The sequence below is a fragment of the Cavia porcellus genome, unplaced genomic scaffold (genome assembly GCF_034190915.1).
Source record: "Cavia porcellus strain 051 isolate PalLab524CR breed Dunkin Hartley unplaced genomic scaffold, mCavPor4.1 scaffold_23, whole genome shotgun sequence".
Lineage (NCBI taxonomy): Eukaryota > Metazoa > Chordata > Mammalia > Rodentia > Caviidae > Cavia > Cavia porcellus.
The window spans coordinates 7,103,148-7,123,210 of NW_026947506.1; the positions used below are offsets into that span (position 1 = coordinate 7,103,148).

The window sequence follows — 20,063 nt, forward strand, 5'->3', positions numbered from 1 at the left end:
GTGCTTTAAATAAACGGATCAATAAGGTGCTTGGAGAGCTCAAAGATAGTACAGTGGCACCTCTGTTCACGAACAGGGTGCAAGGAGTTCAGGTCCATGTGTTCTGCTGAAAGTTCTCGTATAAAACAAGCACATTTCATTTTCTAGCTTTTGCCGTAACTGGCCTACAGGATCATATCTCATTGTTCCCAGTGGTTAAAACCTACTATTTTTTATTGGAGACATTTGGCTACCTGAAAATGAAGTGGGATTACTGTGACCTGAATTTGAAATTAATGTCTTGAAATAGATGTTTTAAAACTTTGAGGGGCTGGAGGTTTAGCTCAGCAGCATAAGCGCCTGCCTTGAAAGCAGGCAGTTGTGAGTTCGATCCCCGGTACCGATAAAAAAGAAAAAGACAAAAAAAAAAAAAAAACTTTGAGAAGTTAAAAATTACTTAAAATACGTAAGAAACACAAAAGGCCAGGTGGCATACCCCCAGTGTTGTATGATGATGACAGGTAATTCCAAGGTTTACGCATGTGAGGAATGAAGGTTGCTCAATTCATTGTTTACTGGTAACTAAAACTTCTGAACTTAGTGAAATGATATGGTAACCTATAGATTTTTGCCTGGTAATGACATAAACAGCTTGCTTCCTAGGAAAGATAACACTGAAGATTGTAATTTATTGCCCTGTCAGGCATTCACCAAGTTTTTAAATCAAGTCTAGCATTCTTACTCTAACATTAATTAAAAATATCAATAAAAATATAGATCTTTAAAACTTCTCAGAATCACAACCATGCTTGCTATATGCCTGGTTCCATTAGTCACTGATAAATTCAATACAATCTTAAATATGGTTTTTTCTCAAATTCGTGTAAGCCACATTTTTAGTTTCTTGAACATTCTACTCTAACTGTGGAGGAACCAAGTCTTTTTTTAAAAGGAGCCTGACAATCGCCTTGTGTTTGGTAGTGAGGCAAGGACTCAGTGATGAGCCTTCTGTAGAGCCAGACCTGAGGTGTTTAAGACTTCACTCCCAATTAACAGCCTCTAAGAATGATACTCAAGAGTCTATAGCTGATTGAAAATATTTAAAGTACTGTGTAGTACTATGATTTAGATCTAGAATTCCCCCAAACCCTCTTATGCTCAGAGGCGAGGCTCTGGGAAGGTGCAGGGTCACCAGGATGCTCTCTCTCCTCACCAGTGTACTCATCCAGTGATGAGTTCAGCAACTGCCTGTGCTGGACTGCACTGCTGGGAGCCTGGTGGCGGGTCACAAGGGGCGCGACCTGGAAGGTTAGCTTCCTCCCTGGCTGCTCCCTTCTCGGCCAAGAGCAACCTTTCTTCACTGTTTCTGCCATGCCATTCCTGCCTTGAAGCCGGTCAACTGTGAATTGAAAACACCAGCCAAAATAAACCTCTCTCAAGTTGCAGGTGTCAGTGTTTTGTCCTAGCAATGGGAAAGTAACTAAGACAGTATCATTATAATTAAAGAAACTGAAATATCCTTTGACATTTTGCCAAGTTAGCTCAAGATACTCCTCAATAAATGGAACTGTTCTTTCTTATTTTAATTCCAGGGTATAAATATGCCATGACCTGCATCCTACCAAATAAATGTGTGAATGGTCTTCAACTCCAAAGATTCATCCTCTTTATATAAATACACACATATATACACATACAATCTCTGTAGCACACAGATAAAGACTGAAATCCTTATCAGTCCATACCAACAGTGACCAGCTTCAAATCTTCCACAGAAGTCCACTATGGTTCCAGGGCACTGATCAGACAGAACAACTTTAATCAGAAGCACATGCCCATTTCTGGTATTTATATAACACCCACGCAATGAGTCAGAGACAGCCCTATAAAAACACAAGAATCACATTAGGTGAACTTTTCTTCCTTTACATGTTGACTATATCTTAGAATTGATAAAAACAAATTAATACTAAGCTTATTAACATTTAAGTCAATTTTTCAGTTGTTGCTATTGGATAAATAGTAACAGTATAAGGTCATACAGTTCACCATCAACATATATGTACTAAAAGCCCAAGAGGTTATAAAGTCTATGAAACTAAATTGTACAATAAAAATAAAAACTTCAATTATGAAGCAAAGAAGTCTTCAAGAAATGTCACAAAAGCTTTCCACGCCCACTCCCTAACACGGCTAAGTGAGCTCCTGCAGTACTTCCCCTGAAGTTTTGTTTCATGACCTCTGGACTCACCACCATCACCATCCTCCTCCTCCAAATGGGTCAGCTGGGCACCTCGAGCCCTGACTCCTTCACTTTTGGTTATTTGGTGACTAACACACTGAAATGTCTGGTTAATTAGTAAACTCCATAAAAAATGTGATCATCTGGTAATCTTCATATCCGTATCAGAACTCTGGAAGGTAGAGATCTTATTTGCACATATGAACTCAGTCTGAGGAAAAGACTGTGAACTGTATTGGGAACCTATGACCAGGTCCCTGCGACAAAGGTTTCCCTCCCACTCTAATGGAAGGTGCTACAGTGCAGTCAAGCAACTGACTCTGGGAAGGGGACAACTTTAAATGTATATACTTATTCTGGGGTACAGAGGAAAGACGCTCCAATATGGCACAAAGTAATGCCATCTCATCCGAAAAGGAAAAAAAAAAAACAGGTCTTGGTTTGTGCTGGCAAAAATGTATGACATTTTTCCTCAAGAGTCAGGATGACTTAAGTAAGAGCCACGAACACCGTGCCTATGTTCTGACGCTCCACTGGTGTGCTTTGAAGCAGATGCCTTGGAGTGGGCTTTAGTTTGGGAGCGAGGTGCCAAGATAGAATTAGGAAGGGCACCCTCAGCACCTTCCCTGGCAGTTCTGACCTCCGAGGCTGAGGCTTCTGAAGTGCCCTCTCAGGGACAGATGCCCACCTGGGAGAAGACAGTGAGAAAGCCCAGAGGCTCAGGGCTGAGTGACGCCTGCTGCCCAGGGATTAGGGTCCGTCTTGGGAAAGCAGTGTTTCCTATGACCAATTCCCAGCACAAGAATCTCGGACTGTATTAGTTGGCATGTCTTAGGCCTTTGAAGAACTGTTTTTAGTTTAGATTTCTTAAAGAATTGTGTTGCTGCTATTTAATGATAATATAACCAATACTCATGCCAATTTTCATTCAAATGTTTATTAATCATTCTCTGGGGTACAAGTATGGTAGAGCTGGTAGCTCCTGGGAAGCAGGCAGGAGTGAAGGGCAAGGGGATGCCCACAGAGCCAGTAACAATTCTGTCCAGTGCAATCAGGCAGAAAAAGAAAGGGATTCAGATTAGGAAGGAAAAGAGAAAAACATCTCTATACACAAGGTTAAGATTTTTGCACATAATTATACCTCCATAAAGTTGGTTTTAAAAAGCCATAAAAACATAAATAATCTACTTCAGTAAAATGCAAGTAATATAGAAATAATAGTATAAAAACAGTAAGTTATTAATGAAAATTTAAACACTAAAAATTATTACCCAGCAGGTATAGATATGAGAATAAACTGTCATCCTCCTTTGTAAGTAGAAAGTTCATTAAGGATTATTGTGACAGCCTTTTGGACAGTGAACAATTTAAGGTTCCAAAAGCATTAGGAGCTTCTGTCAACAATGCTTAGCCAGCTTGCAACCCATGGATTATTACTGTGAGCCACCCTCTGAGCGAATGCTGTGCCAATTATTAGAATGGCACAGATAAAAATAAATCATTCAAAACACCCTTTAAAAATTACTCCATAGTCTACACACTTCTGGTACTTAGGTAGGTGCCAAGGATCAACCTCTCTATTTATTTTATTCTTGACATGAACTGCTTTGGCCCATTGCCTCTAAGCTTCTTGCCCCTCAGGTCCCTCTGTCCATCTGCCTTCCCTTCTTCCCTGCCCTTTCCCCTCTCTCTCTCAGAAGTATACCAGTAATGACATGAATGCTTTATTTTAAAATACACAGTGGCTGGCCTCCAATCGGTAGACCTTAACTTGCATTACCCAAAGAACTAATGATGGATGGGGTACAGCTAGACCATTTCTGAAACAGAGTTAAGGTCGGTAAGCAATGTACACACATTACTTAAGAGTTCACAGGACAGGTGTAGGGCTGCGAGCCAGGTTACCCCTGTCACAACTAATAAACAGTTACTTTCTCAAAAAAAAAAAAAATGGAGATGTCTCACTGTGCCTGAGCTGTGTAAGGTTTGAGAGTATCTTAGCCACCTTCCTTCTCGGGGTGTCTGGGATCTCAGCGACTGCTACAGTCACACTGGCACCCTGTGCCTACATGACTGACCTCTGATGAAAACCTCGGATGCCCAAACGTGGGTGAGTTTCCCTGGCAGACATCACTTCACACAAGGGGACCTGGCTTATTGCTGTGTGACTACACTAAGAGACGAATCTGGGAAGCTTGTCTGATTTCACGCGGCTGGTGCTGCTTCGTCTCTCCCTGCACTGTAGTGAATCCTACCAGGACAGGACTGTGTGCTGACCTCTCTGAGTCTGACCATCCACTCAGTAAACGTGAGAACAGTCCTAGCCTTGACAGAGACCATTTTTACTAGCGATGGGAAATCCACTGCCACGCTTATTAAGACCTTCTTAGCGATTTTGCTTTACAACTTCCTGTCCACACTGTCCAGGGGAAAAAGGACACACAACATTACCTGTGCACCATCTCTAGGCCACCACCGAAGAGGCGTCCCTGCAAAAGACGCGAGAAACCATGCCCAAGCCTTCACTGCTTCAATGCACATAATTTGCACAAAGGTCTGTCTACATGTGACCACTTCTATAAAATGCTTTAGGAAGTAACAAGTCAATATTTCCTTAATATAAAATATGCCTATCCAACAAAATTTAACTTATTCTGCTTATGAAGAAAGGGAAAACAGACAAATGCCTCATGATGTACAGCTAATGGGCATACGTAAGATTAAAATAACACAGCTGATAAAAGATAATTAAACCAGGGCAGACATCAAATACACCACCACCCCTCACACCGCAACTCAGACTCTCCCTCCCCATTCCTGTCTTAGCTATTTCCCAAAGCCTCTGACTCCAGACTAGCTGCTTTTACGATATTAACCTTCTCAGAGCAATCTCCTAAGAACACAGTAAGTCACCCAAAGAACAAACAGCCTCTGAACGGGGGCAGAGAAAAGTGAGAAAATTTCCAACCTCCCCCAGATCATATCCAAATACCCCTAAAAGACCAACCTTTAACTTTTAGCCATCTAATACATATTTTAAAAAACAGAGCAAGGGTATTAGCACTATAGATCTTTTTCGGATACAAAAATTTCAAAGTCCATAAGCCCTCTCCCTGAAACACTGCAGGTCACTTGCTAGGGTTCCAACACTGTTCTCCGAACGAGAACCACAGTCAGCTTCTCTAAGCGACCCTGATAAAGAGCAAGGAAAAGGCGTCTCCTGCGATTCCTTATCCTCACTTGATATTCTCCTGTGAAAGCTTACAGGGAGAGGAGAAAACCAAACGTCTGGCTTTCTACAACACTTAAAGGTTTGAACAAGGTCTTAGGAAACAAGGCTCTTCCTAAACAATGGAAATGACCCTGGGGCTTGGGGTTTGAGGCAGGACTGCATTGTTAGGAGTGACTGACTGAAGTCACTCAGCAACTGACTCGGGCTAAAGAGAAGGAGAGGAAGACAGACAGATGAAGAGCAAGACCAAGATCCTCAGTCTTGCCTCCTGAACCCACAAACAAGCAACCCCCACCGGATATGGCTGCCTGTCCACCGTAGTCTATGTGCTGAATCGCAGGGTGTGTCTTGTGTAAGCACAGATCAAGACGGAAAAATCTTGTATTAATTCAGCAGCCCTTCAGTGACTACAATGTGCAGGTCATTGTTTGAGATGAAGACACAGAAAGGAATTATTTCAGCAGCTGAAAAAAAGGCATTTGATAAAATCCAAATTCTATTCTTGACAAAAATCCTGAGAAAACTGGAACAAAATACAACTTGCTCAGCTACCAAAAAACCTGTAAGTAACTTAATGGTGGGGAACTAGATATGCTAAAATGGGTAACAAGGCAAAGTTTTCTTTTCTCAGCAATCCTATTCAAAATCATATTAGAAGTCCTAGATGGTTTACTAAGGAAAGGAAAGATATACTGATTGGTAAGGGAAAAATAAAATGTCTTACTGCTCAGATAACATGACGACCTATGTTAATGAAACATCCCAAAGAATAAACACCAGTAAGAAGTCCTAGAACTACTAACCGAGGCTGAAAAACACAAAGTTCATATGCAAAAGTCAGTTCCTTTCCTAAATCACAACAATTAACAACTGCATTTGGAATCTAAAGCACAACACTATTTATAGAGACTTCCCTCAAAATGAACTTCACAGTATTAATACATCTAGATATAGATATAGATACAGATATAGATGTACATATCGATATATGCTATCTGAAGAACTCTATGATGGTCTGATGAAAACAAAGATCTAAATAAAAAGAGAAATCATTAAAAAATACTGAAATATGCATTTAAAAATAAAGTTAGGAGCCGGGGATTTGTTCAGCAGCATAAGCGCCTGCCTGGCAAGCATGAGGTCATGAGTTCAATCCTAGGTAACAAAATATAAAATAAAGTTAACATAGAAATCAAAAGAAATAAATCTAAAAAGTTCTCAAATTTTTGGAAGTTAAATAATACATTTTTAAAGTAACTGAATTCAAATAAATGACAAAGCAAATTATAAAACATTTAAAATCAAACAGAAGTGAAAAATTCAACATATTGGGGGTTGGAGTTTTAGCTCAGTGTCTTAGGTGCTGCTTGGCAAGCGTGAGGTGATGAATTAGATCCCTGGTACCACAAGAAAAACATATTAAAGTATGGGTACAGCTAAAACAGGGCTTGGAGGGAAATTTATAGCATTAGATATTCTTATTGGGAAAAAGAGTCCTCAAACCAATCATATATGTTTATATCTAAAGAAATTTTTAAAAAACAGAAATCCAAAGCAAGGAAAATGAGAAGCAAAAATCAGTGAAATGGGAAAACAGAAAAATCTACACACAAAGCTAGTCTTTAAAGAGATCAAGAAGAATGATTATGCTCTGGACTGGCACAGTCCAAAGGAACTTTGTGTGATGGTGGAAATATTCTATAGCCACACTGTCGGCTACAATTGCTACTTGAGACTACTGAGCACTTAAAATGCAATTCAAGAAGTCAATTTATAACTTAACATCATTTAATGTACATTTAAGTAGCCAGATATAGCCAGGAACAACTATCTTGGAAAGTGTAGCTATGTCAGACTACTACAGAGGAAGAAATAGGTAAGGACGGAAAGAGAAATGAGAGCAGAGAAAGAGAGGAAAGGAGGAGACAGAAAGGAAAAAGTGAAAAGGGGAACCACCAAAATCAGAAATGAAAAGAAAAGGAAATTTCAGTCAATACTGTAATATTAGAGCCACTAAAAGGCGAATAAGCCAATATTATAAATAACTAGATGCCAAATTTGATAATAAAGATGAAAAGGACTACTTCCTTCAAAAAGTATTTGCCAAGGCCCTAAGTTCAATCTCCAGCACTGAAAAAAAGTTACTCATACAGAACTGAGTGGGGGAGAACCAGCAGCAGCTCCTGAGATCCATGACATGTTGGAACTTGGGATGCTGTGAATCCAAACAACCAGCCTGCTGCCTTGCTAAGCAATAGTGAACCTACTGATGCTGATGCACGGCCTAGAACCAAATATCCCATTCCCCTACCCCCCCCCCCCGCACCACCCATTAGCAAATGGGAACCAGAAATCTGAGTGTCTCTTGGGAGGTTGACCATAGCAAATAAGGGGGACTTCCTTCTACCATCTCTTTGAAGGCAAATATTTTTATTACCGTTTTGCTCTTTTCTGATTAATGGTACTGCTCTATTCAATATTCTGTTTTAATAAGTTCTATAGTGTTCTATATTTCATCTCATTTTGATATACGTGATTGAAAGAACAACTATTATAAAGATACCAAAATATACTGTGACACCTATTTCTGTTATCCCGGTAACCTGCTGTGAAGTTCTGTAAAATTGGTACAGATCTTAGTTGGCTTTACTCTGTCTTGTTCTGTTGTATACTTTCAAAATAAAATTTAAAAAAAAAGAACTGAGTAGCACACATAACCTAAAAAGTGATTGATAGAAGAAACTGAATCTATAATATAAAATCATCATTAAAAGAAAGTTCTTAGTCCAATGATTTCCTGCTAAATTCTACCCAACATTTAAGGAAAAATAACAATACGCAAAATGTTCTACGTGCAGAAAAATGAATATAATCCAATATATCATACCATATACTAAACTAAAATCAAAATGGGTCAAAGATTTTTATTTTTTGATAAATAAATATCAGTATGATAAGAGAGTATAAAATCTCTACTCTCAAAGAGATAAAGAGCTAAATGTTAAAACAGAAATGATTAATCTTCTGGAAGGTAACATATGTACAGTACTTGGATAAAGACAAGGACCTTCTAAACAAACCCAATGGTACCACAAGTACTAAGAATCAACAAATGGGATCTGACTGGTCAAATGAAAAGCTTTCTGCCCAGCACAGGAAACAACCAGCAGTGTGAAGAGACAACCTACACAATGGGAAAAAAATTTTGCCAGCTGCTCCTCAGACTGAGGATTAATACCGAGACTATATTAAAAACAAACAAAAGAAGCGATACCCCAAATAAAAGGCCCAATCAAAAATGGGTAGCTAAAAATGAACATTTCTCAGAAGTACAAATGGTCAGTAAGCACATGAAAAAATGTTCACCATCACTGGTCATCACTGAGATGTGAATTACAGCATGAAGAGTCCTTCTCACTCCAGAAAGAATGGCCATCATCAAGAAACCCAGTAATAACAAATGCTTGGTGAGGCTGCAGGGGAAACACCTACATTGTTTATGGGAATGTAAACTTGTAAAACCATTACAGAAATCAGTAGGGAGAGTTCTCAAAAACTAAAACCAGAAATACCATTTGACCCAGCTATTTCCCTCCTAATTATTTTTCTGAGAGAGTTAAAGACATCCTATGGCAGTAATACATACATATGCATATTTATATAAGCACAATTCATAATAAGCTAAATCTTTCAAGTGGTCTCTATATCCAACACCAGATCAAATGGTATTTATATACAGTGGAGCACTACTCTGCTATAAAGGTTAAACCTGAGTCGTTTTCACGAGAATGGATGTACCCTAACACTACAATGTGAAGTAAGTCAAGACACATAAATATCACATGATTTCTGTTACGTGAAAAATTTAAAATATAAGTAAAGAGATAAATAAAAATAATCAGAGATAGAAAGATAAATTTTGTTCATATGGGAAGGGTATCAAGAGATGGAGGGACTGGAGAGGGAGAAAAGGGGGTAAAACCTAGATTAAGATCTGTTAAGCATATGGACCAACTCCACACAAAGAATGTAATCTTTTTGTAATGTATATATATACTAATAAAAATTGAAAAACACTGGATTGAAAGAAATATAAACTGTAGTACCCAGCTAGAAACAGATTACCTCAATTATACATGAGTTGTATACAAAATAAAGACATTACATTTCTCTGCAAAAAGAGAAAATTGTTCCAGAAAATAGAAGCAGGAATCCTTGCCAACTATGAGACTACAATAACCTTGATACCAAGATCAAAGATGCTACAGACCAGTACTTTTTCTTTAAAAAAAATCATTACACAGATTAAAATATATCAAAACACAAACAAATGGAAGCAACATACATCTCCATTTCTTCAGTTTTACTTAATTTCTCTCAAATATTTTATGGTTTTCAGTGTTCAAATATTGTTGAACTTCATTAGACCTATCCCAAAAATTTTTGTTTTTCATACAACTGTAAATGGTATTTTAAAAATTTTAATTCCCAGTGTTTCACTGCCAGTATTGAGAAATGCAACTGTATTTTGTATATTGGCCTGTCATGGTTTATGTCTGTGGCCCCCAGGCCTCATGAGTTCACATTGTGCATTTGTGATTGGTTCATTGTCTAGCGCTTGGATTGATGGTGTCAGTGCTACACCCACATGGGGGTGGAGCCAGCATATAATGTAATGGCAGGAAGAAGGTGTGTCTTGCTCTTTGGCCTGTTTCTGCCTTGCTGTTTGCAGCCGCCATAACTGCAGCCCTACCATGCCACCCGGCCTTGGAGCCAACTGAGTATGGACTGAAACTTCCAAAAACTGTAAGAAATAAATCTTTCCTTTCCCAACTTTGGGCATCAGGTATTTTGTCTCAGTGATGAGTAAAAAGTAACTAAGACATGGCCAAATATCCTAAGTCTTTGTTAAAGTCACTAATTTCTACTACCTTTTTTGTAGATTCCTTGGATTTCCTATATAACAATCATGTCCGTAAATACAGACAACTTTGTCTTCTCTTACAATTTGCATGCCACTATGTTTTTTTCTTCTTTTATTTTACTGACCTGCAGGTTCTTAAAATAAGTAGAAATAGTGAAATGAAATACTAGATAACATGGTATGTATGGGTGCAAGACATATATCTCAAAAGGAGAGAGAGATCAGCAATAATTCACACATAAAGACAAAAATTTTCATGAAAGGTGCAAAAATAATACAGTGGGGAGTAGCTAGTACTTTCAATAAGTAGTGTTGGAAGAAGTAGACATCCATTAATCACACCCTACACTCACATATGCACAAAACTTAAAAGGAGATCGCAGATGTAAATGCAAAACTTAAACCTATAAAACTTTCAGACAAAAACTGAGGTAAAACTTCTGTGGCACTGGATTAGGCCAAGATTTTTTAGTACACTGAAGAATATAAACTGTCATGGTTTATGTCAGTGGCCCCCACATCTCATGCATTTGCATTGTGCATTTGTGATTGGTTTATTGTCTAGCGTTTGGATTGATGGTGTCAGTGCTACACCCACCTAGGGGTGGAGCTAGCATAAAATGTAATGGCAGGAAGAAGGTTTCTCTCTCTCTCCCTTCTCCTCTCTCTCTCCTCTCTCGTCTCTCCTACCTCTCTCTCTCTCTCTCTCTCTCTCTCTCTCTCTCTCTCTCTCTCGCCAGTTTCCACCTTGCTATTTGCAGCCACCATGAACTATAGCCCTGCCATGCCACCCTGCCTGGAGCCAACTGAGTATGGACTGAAACCTCCAAAAACTGTAAGAAATAAACCTTTTCTTTCCCAACTTTGGGCATCAGGTATTTTGTGTCAGCAATGAGTAAAAAGTAACTAACATTATAAACTAAAAAAGCAAAAATTGGTAACTAGACTTATGAAAGATTTCTGCTCTTCAGAAGAACATCTTTAAAAGGATTTGTATCCTATGTATAAAAACAACTTTTTAAAAAAGACAATCCAATTTTCAAAAAACAGACAAAATATTTGAGTAGACATTTCACCAAAGAAATGTAGATGGCAAACAAATACAAGAGAAGATGACAACGTTAAGATGTCAACATAGAAATGAAAATAAAAGCTGTAATATCCTACTACCTGTTCACTAGAACAGCTAAAACATACATGACAACAACAGTTTAAGTATTTCTGGTGACAGTGTGGAGCAAGACAGTGTGGAGTAGTCTACAGAGGGATAATCTGCTGGTATGAAAGAAAACGGAGAGTACCACAAAGCTGCATGGTGCCAAGCATGACTTGCAGTTTCATCTGCACATCAGAGTTAACTTGAAAAATCCTGATTTGAAACCACAACAAAACCAGCATCTCTGAAGATAGGAAATCAGCCTGAGTCATTTGTACAGCTCCTCCTGCTGCTGCAACACAAAACTACACCTCCAGTTTGAAGATGTTTAATCCGGCTCATCATTTTGGAGATTCAGCCCATGGCTGGCTGGTTCCAAGGCAGGAACATCATGACAGAAGGATACGGTGGAGCAAAGCCGCTTATGGCAGCCAGAAAACAGCAAGGAAACAGAACCAAAGATGAAGAGCTGTGACACATGCACACACGCCCAGAAGGGCACTATACGAATCTCGCAGGCTGCTCCCAAGCCGATCAAGTTACACTTAAACTTGATCATCACTTTTCACCCCTCATCAAATTAATATCTAAACATCTCCTTAAACTATCTTAATCTCAAATATTAAAAAAGATCATAATTCTAACATGATGTAACTATCCTGCAAACAACTGAAAAGCACTAAGCCCTTCTCCAAAGTCTAAACAGTTCCAGAATTGTTCAAATGCAATAAAAGTCATGCCTGAGACTCAAGGTGTGCTCTAGCTGTGGAGCATGGTAAAATTTTGAAAGCAAATAGCTTAATCCCAAAATACAAGGGCACAGAGTAAACCTCCACATTCCGAATAGGCGGACTATGGCTTGTATACATACAGATAGCCCCCCCAAAGTCTCATGAGGTCAGCTTTTGGGAGGTGGCTGGATCTAGGACGTGTGATACTGGGATCAAAGACGTGATGCTGGAATTGACTGAGGGCGCAATGCTAGGATTAGGGCGCCCCAACCTGGGTGTCAGTACTGCCTAACTCAGGGATGGGCTGCTAGGACAGAAAGGGCCACTGCTGTCACCTGCTGCTTTGCTTTTGCCGCCATCTGCCTGCCATGAGCTATCTCTCCTGTGATGCCCCTCGGCCCTGCCACTGTCTTGGAGCCAGCCAACTGTGAACTGAAACTTCTACAAACTATGAGCCAAAATAAACCTTTCCTCTAACCTTAGGTGTCAGTATTTTGTCTCAGTAACAAGAAAAAGTAATTTACAGATAGGAAACAACTGGACCAAACCCAGCAGGGCTAACATTAAATACTGTTACCCAACACACGTAATGGTGAGATGTGAGTTCAGCCGGGTTTGGAGAGCCCTATCCTGTGGTCCTGTAGGTTATAGCCCACATGGCCTCTATCCAGCCCACATCTTCAAGTTTTTCCAAACTCCTCCCACAAACCAGTTCCAAAGATTTCTGAGACACATGGCTAGGTATAGTGTCTTCTCCCGTACCAATTTTCTGTGGTGGTCAGCTTTTCATTTCTGAGACTCAATCCTTGACAGCCACACTGTAAAGGAAGAGAGCTTTAATGTGGTTTATGGTTTCAGTCCATGTTTGACTGCCTCCAAGGCATGAATCTCACAATAAAAGGGAATGGTGGAACAAAGCTACTTATCTCATGGTGAGGTAACCAGGAACTAAAGGAATGAGATAGCATCAGAAAGAAAGAGCCAGGGACCAGATGGTCACACCTCTATGACCCACAAAGAAACATTCAGAAGTGTGCTCTACTAATTCCCTAGGCAAACTCCAAGCCAATCAAGTTAACAAGCTTCTCCATCTCAGCAGGTGATCCCAGGTGTCAAGTTCAAATTGAGAACCACTAAGGAAATGGAACTTGGCTTTGAAACTATACAGTACACACCTGGGCATAAAATTTGTGCAAAGTATTTAACCTCGCTTAGCCCAAAACTTTTACCAACACAATGGGAATAACATATTCCCAAAGTTGCTATAACTGAGAATATATAGAAATCTCTCAATAAAAGTTAATTCTTTTCCCCAAGGTAAAACTGATCAAACCATCATTACTAAGTATAAGAAATGCTAAATCAATCATCAGTTCACATCTTTGCTTGTTACCTGATTACCAGATTTAATACCTGCACTGGAGAAGTTCAGAAATGATAACTTTTTCACTTTAAATTCAAGAGTAACTGAACTACAGTGGGAAATCTAGTTTATCTGTGCTGTGGCTCTCAGACCTGGCTGCAAATAGGACTCACGTAGGAAGCTTTTAAAACTGCAAGGTCTAGACCTCATCCAAGCCAATTAAATCTGAATCCCTGGGTGGCTCCAGAGAGCATCAGTATTTAAAAAAAAAAAATGGATTGAAAATTCAACAACAGAGTCAGAGCTAAAAAGCACTGATTTGCACTAATGATATCCCATACTAACTGAATGTCTGAGTCACTAGGGAGCTCCTTAAAAAAGAGATTGCAGAATCCTACTAGGGTTTATTAATTCAGAATCTGTGGAAGCGGAGCCTCCATCCTGTAAGACTTCATAAACTCCCCTCTGGCGCTTCTGATGCAAACTCACTGGGGAGCCACTGCTTTATCTCAGGCATTTACTCTCCCTGTTGTGCATTAGAAAAGATTGTTTTGAACTTTTATTGGTTTCAAATACCAAACCACCTACTTGCTTTGAATCAATAGCTGAAAGAACCTGTCACAGTGACTTCAAAGACTTTATAACTCTTTCTGGACATTTTCATTTGCAGCCCAGTCACCCACATCATCTACCATATGTTATACCCATCACTGGCTATATAATCCATTGGTCTTTCGAAGCAAATGTCTCCAGCGGGGTGCTGCTGGTGAAGTGGGGGAACACGATGGAATCACACTACTCCCCAAGCTTTGTGTTCCTGTTCCAAGTGACAGGCAATGCCAAGACTAATGAAATGAACCTATTGGTCTGCTGATTCTGAATGAAACTTAAATTTTTCTCTGCACCTAGAAACAAGCTACTATCTGTTTGCTTCCCTCAGAAATATAATAAGAAACGAAAGTGACCCCTGAGGGTAGAAGTGACACAGTGTCCTATAATCTTAAAATTCTACCTATAGGGGCTGGGGATTTAGCTCAGCGGCATAAGCGCCTGCCTTGCAAGCAGGCAGTCATGAGTTTGATCCCTGGTACCAATAAAAAGGAAAAAGACACACACAAAAAAAAACTCTACCTATACACATGAGTAGGAAGCCTGGAGAAGGGTTTGGCTGGAACTAATCAATCAGTACACATGCTGCCATCACGCCAACATATTAAGTGTATTAACTCATGTAATATTCACAATTATTCCTATCAGGCAGGTGCTATTATTATTCTTATTTTATGAAAAAAGAAACAAAGCCAAACATAAGTTAAATGCTTGAGTCAAAGTCATAAAACTAGTAAATGACAGTTTTTGAACCCAAGCAACCTACTTTTGGAGTGAAACATCTTTTCTTTTCTGTTTTTTGTTTTTAAGACAGGGTCTTCTTATGATCTGGGCTGAACCCAAACTCATGATCCTCCTGCCTCATCCTGGGTGGCTGCATTGCCAAGCCCTAATCCATTAAGTCCTCCACTACAGTACAGGTGAGTATGCCCAAGCCGCCCAACAACTACAACCACAACAACAAAGTTAAACAATTCTGATCAAATCATGTGTATCTTGGGTAAGTGGCTTAACCTCTCTGAGTACTTTTATACCTGATAAACAGACATAAATAACAGTACTGCCAGGGCCGAGGGTTTAGCTCAGCGGTGTAAGTGCCTGCTTGGCAAACGCTAGGTCGTGAGTTCAATCCCCAGCATCCAAAAAAAAAAAACAACAGTACTGCCCTTGATAGAGCTGGGGTGAGGTGAGGATTTAACAAGATTATGCTAAATGCTTGGCTTTACAAGCTCAATGTCGGCCATTATAATTTGCATATTAATACAGCCCAAGTGGCCCAGAGAAATGACAACCTATTAAACGGAAAACTTTCCCTGGTGATTGTAGATTGTAGATCTGGTAATGTTAGATTCTGTATCAGTGATGAACCAATACATCAGATCTAATACAAAATGCAGTAGTAAAGATTTTCACAAAATCTTAAGAACTGTCACTGTGACAAAGTTTAAATCCATCCAGTGCACAGTGATGGATCTCAGATGCAAATAGCATGAATTATGAAGCTGTATAAATGTAACTTCACCAGGAGCCAAGCTTTCAAGGAGATATAAATTGCAGTTGATGCTGAATTGAAGAATACACTGCAGGAGAAGATCCAGAGAGGTAGTAAATATTAGCCCTTCTCAGTCACACTGTATAAAGAGATAAGAAAAAATAAGAACTCAAATGAGAGGTGGTGGAGCCACACATGGTGACAATTCCAGCATTAGGGAGGTGGTGGAAAGAGGATCTAAGAGCTCAAAACCAGCCTTGGAATAAGCAAGTCCTTTAAGTAACTACCTGCCAAATTTGATAATAAAGATGAAAAGGACTGCTTCCTTTAAAAAGCACTCGCCAAGATCCTGAATTCAATCTCTAGTACTGAAAAAAAAAATTAGTGTGACTGTACCAAAAAAAACAAAACAAAAAAAAAGAGGCGGCAGCGCTCATTATGCAGCCGGCACTGTCCCCACTGCTTTTCATGTACCACCCATTTCAGGTTCACAACACCCCTCCAGGGTTAAACGGAAACCACACAGGCTGGTGTCACATACCACTGCATTTCACAAACGCTCACGCAGCACAGCCTGCATTTCACTCCATCTCCCAGGTCACCGCCCCTCCCCAGGATGAGGCCACAGGGATCTCCCCAGCACACTCTTCTCCTGTCCCGCTGCCCCTTACTGGCAGCCAGTACCTCTTCACAGGCAGACCTCCCTCTACAACCCGATCTGGACCTGCTGTCTCAGCTTCCCCTCTAGTTACAACAGAATGTGCCCTGTGCCTTCCAAAACAAACTCCCCATCTGTTCTAGGTGGCCTCCCCTCTGGTGTCCAAGGACTCCCTCCTACATGTAACAGCCTCCTCTTTCACTTGCATTATATTTCCCTTCCTTTTAATTCAATCATGGTGGCACCCAAGGAGCTGGGGATTTAGCTCAGCAGCATAAGTGCCTTCCTTGCAAGTGTGCGATTGTGAGTTCGATCCCTGGTACCGATAAAAAAATGAAAAAGACAAAAAAAATACATACTCATCGTGACACCCAAATATGTTCTGTCTTAAAAATCCATTTGACCAAAAAGCCCCATTTTTCCATTAAAGTTATTAAAATCCTCCTGTCAGAAAACCTTAAGCAGTAGCACTCAACACAACTGACCACACTTTCCCCTCCCTCTTTGTCTTTTTCTTTGTGGACCCTCTCCATGTAGGTGTTTCCATCTGTGCCTTCGTTTAAATGCCATCCATTTGGTTCCAAGGGTTAACTCCAGCCCTGACATGGCCCACAACTCTTCCCATTCAAATCTCTAACGGCTTATTTAATAGCTCGATGTATGGTGTGTTTTACACCAAAAATAAATCTACCATGTGACTGATGGATGGAGAGGACAGACAAATGAATCGATACTGGAAAAAAACAAGAGTAGCTGCATGTTAATGTTAATTTCTCCCATCAATTCCAATTATTTTGTATGTACAAAGTGTGATCACAAAATATGGTGAGTGCTCAAATTTTTTAAAATTTATTACTGTAAGATATATGAGCACTAACCCTTTCAAAACATACCTCTTGCTTTACACAGGCATCCATCATCGCTCTCGTCACTGTCCGAAAGTTCTGGAAGTCCTATTTTGTGTCTTTACGCAGTGTGACCAAAATTACACTGAATGCTGCTACCAAATGCCATCCAAGAGAAAGGGAGGCCCACAGAACATTACTGTGTGTCCCCACTTGCCTCACTCACTGGTTCTGACGCTGTGCGACATCTGGCTCTTCCCCAATGTCGAGGTGGTCACAAAGGGAAAACGTTTTGAATCCATTCGAGACACTGAGACATCAGAGCCAAAGACACGCAGGAAAGAGAACTTCCAGAACTGCCTCAGAAAGAGGCAAAAAGGGTGGGTTAGGCGAGTTCGGGGAGCGGGGAGCGTGGGGGGAGGGGCTGAGCACATCTTGCCCCGGATTGAGTGTCCCGTTCTGAGACCTCCTCCGGGATTGAGCATCCCACACAGGCTGTGTGTGAGGGTGGGGCTCCTAGGTACCCACACTCTGACCCTGGAAACGCGGGTACTGAGCCCACGGCTCCACCAGGGAAGCCCAGGTGACCCTCCCCCAGAAACGATCCCCCCAACCCTCCCCCAGAAGACGACCCTCCCCGCCCCCAGAGGGCAACTTTGCCCAGGACTCAGGCGCGGACCTGACGCCCCGAGAAGCCCGTGCCCTCGGTGCCCCTGCCCTCACTCCGCGTCTCGGTGGAGTTCGGGGCTGACTAAGTGTCCATCCGGGCAGCTCCTTCCCAGGTCCCCACCTCAGAGCCGCCAGCCTCACACCAGGCCCAGCCTCATACGCGGCCCCCCCCACCCCCTCGCTCGCCCGGCCTCTCGGGGCCCACCTACCCCACCTGCCGCCCGCTGTCGCCTTCGCCCTCACCTCCGCCCGGGCTCTGCAGTCACCTGTCCTCACACATCGCCTGCCTTCGCGCGCCGCGCGGGATTCCAACGGAGCACAGCTGCCTCGCCCGTCGTGTCCCCGCCCCAGCCTCGCTGTCATCCAATCCCAGCGGCACCCAGGAGCATGCGCATTGGGGCATTGCCGGTAAGCAGCGCCGCCCCCTGCCGGTCCTCTGAGGCACTGCCACGCCAATGCTGTCTTTTCCTGGGCCAGGCTCACATGACAGCTGCTCTCTGCCGGCCACACTCCCTTTTTGGAACCCCTGAGGACTGTATCTTCAGGGTTAGTGGCCTAAGCTGTCTGTTGTGTGCTTGAGGAGCTGGGGTGGGGAGTCAGACAGTCCATTGCACACGGATTCATCCATGAAAATGTGAAGGCAGAGGCTGCTGGGTCAGCAGAGGCGGTCTCTGCTGGGATGGCCAGGTGTGACCATTGCCTGGGCCTGGGAAGCCAGGATATTTTATCTGGACAAACAGGTGGCCCTGACCTCAGTGGTAGTGGAGGGTCCGGTTCCCTCCAAGCCGTAACAAGCTCTGCAGCACTCAGCCCCAGCCTGCAGTGCTAGTCCACGTGATTCCGCCACACTGGAGGTGAGCCGCGGGGCCATCGGGGTCCAGGCATTGAGCATAGTGTGCCCTCATCTCCCTGCAGTGCCGGGATGTTCTGCAGGAGAGCTATGCCTGCGTGGTGCAGGGAGAGGGATCCCCCTAGAGGTGGGCCTGTGTGTAATGAATGGGGTTCTTTGTTGCGTCACAGCGCCTACCTCAGGGTTCTGCACGTGGCGTGGTCGCCGTTTCACAAACGGGAGTACGATAAACAAATCAAAATGTTAGCCAGGGCACGCTGAGGCAGGGGGGTTGCCACGAGTTCAAGGCCAGCCTGGGCTACAAAGTGAATTCAAGGCCAGCTTGAACCATAGAGTGAAACCCTGCCTCAAAAAAGACCCCCTAAAATATCAAAACATTACAGATCATGAGGTCTCTAAATAGATGGCGACGCAAAGGACACTTCCGGGAAAAATTTCCACTCAGGAAATCCCCGCACAAACACTAAATGTAAGTGCTGGGTGGGTCGGGACCCTAAGGACCCCTCCCAGCTCTGCCAGACTTCCTGTTAGACCCTGCAATGATCCTGGAGCTCACGGACCCGGAAGGTTCTTCCTGGGTGTCTGGCTTTTTCACCAGTGAAAGATCCAAAGAACTGTGAAGTTGAGAATCATTCTCAGATCACCACTGTTCTTTAGAAGCCTTGTCAAACCTGTCTCATGCAGGTTACCAGTAGTGTGAGGAGTCCTGCAGGCTGGCCGTATGTCACTGTGCTGCTTCTGATACCTGGTAACCTCAGGCAAGTTACTTCCCAGATTCTCTCTCAGTTTCCCTGTTTTGAAAAGGGGGATGTGGAGTTGTGAGTGCTTCAAGAAACAGAGGACAGGAGCATCCCACACCATGCCTGGCAGGCACCCTGCTTCCCCTCCCGGGAGGTGTCACCTTCCACTTCTCAAGGGTGCTGACCTTCCACATGTTGCTCTGCCCACCCGCCCTGCCCTCACTGTCTGGGTCTCCCTGAGCCAAGGACCCACTGTGGTCTCCCTCTCTGTCCTGCTGGGGTTAGGACTGGACACTTTCCATACCTCAGGTTGCATATATTCATGCACCAGTGATCCCAAAAGCAGAGGCCAAAGACCTGCTTGCCAGTGCCCCTCACTTCATGGCCCAGGACTCGGCCTCACAGAGCTTTCCCCTGCCTCGATCCAGGCGTCAGTTCTGTCTCTCCGGGTCCAGACTCTAGTCCCTTTTCCTGCCTGGGTGAGAAGTCCCCTGGTTGGTGTCTGGGAAAGCAGCAATGAGCACTGAGAAGCAATGTTGGCTTTAGAATCTCAAAGTCTTGGCGGTCCCTGCC

General features: G+C 42.3%; 1 long non-coding RNA gene across 1 annotated transcript in view; it reads right to left on the reverse strand.

Moving 5' to 3' along the window:
- LOC134472420 (uncharacterized) overlaps positions 1–18,818 on the reverse strand; it is a 30,306-nt gene extending 11,488 nt beyond the window's left edge. The window contains exon 1 of the long non-coding RNA XR_010042227.1: positions 18,144–18,818. This is a non-coding gene — a long non-coding RNA (uncharacterized LOC134472420). The remainder of the gene's footprint in view (positions 1–18,143) is intronic.
- Positions 18,819–20,063: the final 1,245 nt, after the last annotated feature.